We start from the raw sequence: 6,204 nt of genomic DNA on the forward strand, positions 1-6,204 counted from the left end.
TGGTGTGAGCAAGCAGCTGTGTGATGCTTTGCTGCCTAGCCAGGTTAAACCATGACAGATTTGTACAAATCCAGTCCTTCAAGCTACGTTTTATGTGTGTGATGTGAGGTTTTGATTAAGTGACCCAACAGAACTTTTTCCCAGAATTCAAACTTATCCTTCATGAATCCTTAGTGGGAAGCTGAAATACAGATCCCCTGGTTAATTTGGACTTTGTCATGGACAGAATGTATTTTGCTGGTTCTGGATAGGTGGTGTACTCACCCAATTCACACTCCAAAAGCACACTCCGGTCTGCTTTACAGTCTTCCACATGCTTTCTCTTTGTCATTGTCTTATGCTGCCCTTGTGACTTCCTTCCTTCCTTCCTTCCTTCCCTAGGATCACAGAATTGTAGAATCATTTAGGTTGGAAAAGACCCTTTGGATCATCAAGTCCAACCATGAACTTAAAAGTGCCACCTAAACCAATAAACCATGTCCCTAACTGCCACATCTATATGTCTTTTTCCTCCCTCCCTCCCTCCTTTCCTTCCTTCCTCCCTCCCTCCCTCCCTCCCTCCCTCCCTCCCTTCCTTCCTTCCTTCTTTCCCATTCATGGCTGCTTAGAACAGAACTCTAGAAAATAAAGGAAAAATTGTCCTGCAGGCGATTACTGCCTCTTTAAAATGAAAAAACTAAGTGAGGGATATTTAAAGAAAAAAAAAAAAGATAATTATTTGTACTTAAAATGCTCTAGAGGCCTGGTCCAGCTCATTCTGAAATAGACTAGCAACTCTCACTACCTTTGAAAGTGCCGCATGTAGCCACACACAGAGCTTCTTGCCACAGTGAATATTCAGCTGGTAACATTTCTTTGAGACTGTGAAGTCAGTGCAGACGTGCATTCACAAATGTAGCCAGCACTGCCATTCCATTTCTCCAGGAGTGGTACATCGTGTTCACACGTTCATGCCAGTCAATTTTCTCAGCTTTTCATGAAGACCTTTATCCACCTATCCAAACATGTTACAGATGACAGAATATTTGGTTTCAGAAGGAACAGCTGGAATTCTCCCAGTCTAATTCCTCTTCAGAGCAGTATTACCACGAGCATCATGGTGAGGTCAGCCATGTCTTTTTCTTGCTAAGTCTTCAAAACACCTGGTGGTGGATATACTACAGCTACTCTGGATCACCTTTTCAACTTCTGTACAACACTTCTAAGGAAAAAAAAAAAGTAAAATAAAATTTAAAAAATGCATTTTGAACTTCCCAAACTGCAACTTCTTGTTGTCACCTTTTATTATACCACCTTTTTATTCCATGGGGAAGGCTTTGTTTCTGACGTACTTGTAACTCCCTTTTCAATACCTGCAGACAGGCTCTTAGATTGTCACTTGATCTCCTCTTTGCTAGACTAAACAAGCCTGACTCAACCTCTCCTCAGAAGCCATGTGTTTAGACCCCTCCCCGTCTTGCTAGCCCTTTACTGGGCTCTTTCTAGTTTCTCAACCTTGGACTGGGTTTAGGAGGAAGTACTGGCAGACTTCCTTGGATGAGAGTTCTGGTGCAGACTGGTGTCTTTTCCCTGCTCAGGAGGGGTTCACTGGCTGTTGGGTCTCATCACATGCTCTTCCTAACAGGTTCTCATCTGAAGAGCTGGAACTGTTCTCTGGTTGCTAGGATTTGTAAGCTTCCAGCTCGCATCCCCTTGCGAGTTCATCTTTACTTCATTTTCCTGTGTTATCTTGGCTAAGGTAACAGCACTAGCAAGGGCAAAGACTTGTGACCTGTGGCTTATTGCCACCATTTATGGGCCTTTTTTTCAGCACACAGTACATCTGGCCCCCCATTGCACCCTTAACGTGCTCACTGCCATGCTAATTGTTTCCATCGTTTTTTTTAACAAGTCTTATTTGAGGTGATCTTAAGTGATCTTAGTCATTGGTAAGCTTTAGGCACAGACAGTAAGGAAACCTCCTGTGAGTCTGCTCCACCCTTGCATGACAGACAAGGGTGATCATTTACCTTGTTATCATCATCATGGCATGCTGCTTCCTGACAATCTGTGGTCTGAAAGAGCTGCTGCTGCTGTTTATTCTCTATTTTAATAAGACTATATACTACATATGCACTTCCCTAAGAGGCATCCACGCACTGAATAGAAATGCTTATGAAAACAGTTTAATCGGTGTAGAGCTGCTTTAAATGCAGATGAGTCAGGCCTTCCCTGCATAGAACAGAAGCATAAAGCATAAATATGTATAAAGTCTTCTTATGCAAAAGGTCAGACTAAATTAACTTCTGTTATAACCATGAAACTTGATTTCTCTGCTTTTGAAAATTCAGCCTCTGCTTTCACCCAAAGTGCTGCAAGATCCTATTATCTGTGTAGCAAACTAACCACATCTGTCTGAAATGGATTTGCACACTGACATGTATGTGCCAGAAGTTCATTGGCTATATGCATGGAGCTGCAGGTCTTCAAGTAGCTTCTGCCTCTGAAAATACAAAACTGTGACACAGTCAGCAGGGCAACTCTTATTGCAATCCAGCATGCCTTGCAGTCTTTGAAAGCTATCGGCTACAAACACAAACACCTGATCCAAAGGAACAAAAAAAACCCTCCTCCACACAAAAGTCCAGTCTCAAACAACTTTTTTTTGGGAGTAGGTGGTTTGAGTACTACGATGACCTTGCTGATTCTGTGCTTCCCATAAGTGAGGTTGCGCTAATAGGTATAACAGCTTCTGATGCTGAAAGCCTCAATATTGCAATTTTCATGTAAATTTCTGACAATTAGTTTGAGAAATTTTTCGTTTGTTCCTGAAAGCATAAGTGCTAGAAGAAATCTGCCTGTCCCGATCCAGAAGAAAAGATCATTTACTCTTTCTGGGTTTATATGGATAAGACTACCTGCATCATTCCCAGAAAGGTGAAGAGATGTCAAGACGTTTCTGATACACTATCATATATGCAGCTATATGCACAAGAAAGGTTGAGGAAGAGACTGTGGGAACCTTTTTGATACAAGGGGCATCATCACTTTCAGTGAAAATAATACAAAATGCAGTTCTTGCATGCCCTATATACTGTATGTGTGGTATACCCTACATACATATGTATAAAGAAAATGTCTTTTCCCTTATGTAATGTTATGTTCCCCTATGTAATGACTGTATCTTCCTATATTCAGTGTATGTATGCCATGCCATACTTACAAGTGGGTGGTGATTGTTGACTTTTAACAGGTTTCTGTTACTTTGGGGGGAGCTAACTTCAGTTATCCTCCTGTGCTCATGTGAAGGAACAGTTTGCTGGCTTCATCCACCTCATTGGAGGAGAGAAGTTGCTTTGTACCATGATTTCTCAACCTCTTGACACACCTTTAGTCAACTAACCTTACCAAAGCAGTCTGGAATTTGATGGGTGTTATCTACCACCTCCATGGTTTCCATGGTCAATGTAACATTTCAAACTGAGCTGCCTTATCTCCTGACACAGGAAGCTTCTCACTATCCTTTAACTTCCCTTGACATCCATCCTCTTCAACCAAGCATTCATTTTTAAGCTGGTAGACAGATGATTTCTCAGCTTTGCCACCTTTCTTACTAATTTTAGTCATGTATATTTGACTATGCATCCAGTTACAGAAGCTAGCTATTTCCTTTTTCTGCCATTAAATCTTCTTATAAAGTATGAGGGAGATCAGTCTAGACAAAAGCCGTGGTACTCCTTTGTGACTGCATACCAAAAAGCAGCTAGTAATTTGTAGTGTTTTCTAGGTTTATTTTCCATATTTATTTATGTTTGTTTTGCCAAGAAAGAAGATACACTGGTATTTTGTCCCAAAGCAAAAAGAACAATTTTCCAAACCTACCCACTCACCAAAATAAATAATGCCAAAATATTGCTGTATGTTTGGGAAATGTATTGGGTCAAAATCAAAACACAGATCAGTATATTCCAAAACACAAAGTTCAGAAATAAATTAAAATTTATATCTATTTTTTGTTACTTGATTTTGTCTCTAATGGTAAGATTTCTTAAATGCTGAACAGTTTAACCCAGGACTGGGTTTCCTTTACTTGAGCAATGAATCCCTTGGTTATTGAGGATTTTTTTAACCACAGCATTAGGCTAAGACCTGAATAATTTCATAAATCCCTTAATATATACTCAAGTTCATTAGAGACATATATATATACGCTCTGACCTTAAATCTCTGTCTTTCCATTTATGTGTAGACAATTAGCCACCTCATCTGAGGTATCAGAAAATTAAACTTTTTCTATATACAGAATTGCCTTCAGTGAACAATTCAGGCCTTAACTGGGAGGACTTGACTGCTGTAGGACCATCTTTCTTGTTGAGAGGGAGCTTATGGTAATGAATCTGTAATCTAGGCAAATCAAGAAAATAGGTGAATCCTATTCTCTCTTATCCTTCTGTTTCCATGCTGCAAATTCACACTCAGGCACTTGAATTTAGAAAATTTTGGTTTGCATTCCAAACAAAACACATCTGTGAGGCAGGTCTTGATTGATGTCATATCTTTCCCTGTATGCAATGTACAAACACAATTACTCTGTTTTTGACACTGGAACCATTATCTTGGTTTGAGAGTCTTGGAAACCTTGATGAAACTCTCTTTAAAGTATATTAAAATTGTAACCCTCAAAATCAGGCTATGACTTTTTAATAGGTAAAGTGAGCAATGCCATCACAAGTAACTTCTCAGTTGTACAGTATCTATTCAAATGGAACACCTTACACTGCGGGATTGATTTTCAGCTCAATGGTAACACCTAAAATTGGACCTTCGCTGTTCCTCAGCTGATGTGGAATAGAATTCAGTGGGCAGAAGCATAATCCTGTGAAGATCCTTATCTTACGTTTCAAAGAATTACATTTTACTTATTTTATTAAATGATAAGAAATTACCCCTTGGAATTAAAAGCTACTATTTCTAGTAAGTAATTAGCTCTGAAAGTGGTTTTCTTTAAGCACACTTTTACAGTTTTTAGTTAAGAAGGGCAAGGCTAGGAAATGTTTAGAAAAATCGTGGGTTTTTTTTTCCAATAAGCAAATGACAAATACTACTGGGCTTAGTATCAAGTGATTAATTGCAGCTTTAGGCAGGTCAATTTTTAGTTTTGTAAAAATTATAAAAAGCCAAGAGACTGACCCCTAGACTTACTAACCATTTGTACCCATGCGTAGTGGATGTAAGATACTAGCATTGGTATACATGCCCATGTTTGTGCACACAGGCTGCAAAGCAATGCATCAGAGATATATTGTTCTCCAAGTACTTCCTTTAAGACTGATTGTTCAGGGCAAGCAATATGCATGATATAACTGGTGCATGTAACAGTAAGTGCAACCTTCTGCAAATTTAGATTTAAAGACAGTAACTTGATACCGAGGCTGAACTTTGCAGATGAGTAGTCTATGGTATTTTTAATTATAATCATTTTTGTGGTCTGAATGTGAGTACAACTGATTTTGTCATGTGACACTAGAAGTTGTATATTTAAATGAGACATTATTACATTTGATTGAGGCAGTTACATTTCTAGCAAATTATATTTCAAATCAGACAGAAGAGGCAATAATTAGAGGCTGTGAGCTTGGAAAATCTGTGCCATTTATTTATTTATTTTTAAGACACCGAGATTTACAACACATGCTCTGTCTGCCTCTCTCTAATTTACTTCCCTTTCCCTAATGAACATTTGTCAACTGCCATACACTTCAATTTTCTCTAGCTATGTCTGTCAAGACTTAAGTGAGACTTACATCGAAAACCAAAACTGATTGCACAAAGTGGAAACAAATGAAGTTGAGTCAATTCTGTGACATTTTAGGGAAAACGGAGCTGCAAATCAATTTTCTTGACTTGTAGCTTTTGACTCAACAGCATTCACAAAGTCTTGACTAAAGGTCTGATCCTGAGAAATGCTGCTCAAATGCACTCTTGATAGAACGAGCCAGATCCCCAAGTGGATCAGCCTGGCAAAGCAGTTTATACAGCCTGAGGATCTTGCTGAATGGCAGCCAGTAGCGTTCACAGCATCTCACAGTCAGACCACCAGAAGATAGCAAATGTCCTGGGTTCTTTTTAAGGCCAATTTTCCAATTGGTCAATTGTGTTTTAGAAGTAATGTCTTTTTAGACAAATGCAGACCTCTCCAAGGGATCAAGTCAGTGGATTAATGTG

The sequence above is a fragment of the Falco naumanni genome, chromosome 3 (genome assembly GCF_017639655.2).
Source record: "Falco naumanni isolate bFalNau1 chromosome 3, bFalNau1.pat, whole genome shotgun sequence".
Lineage (NCBI taxonomy): Eukaryota > Metazoa > Chordata > Aves > Falconiformes > Falconidae > Falco > Falco naumanni.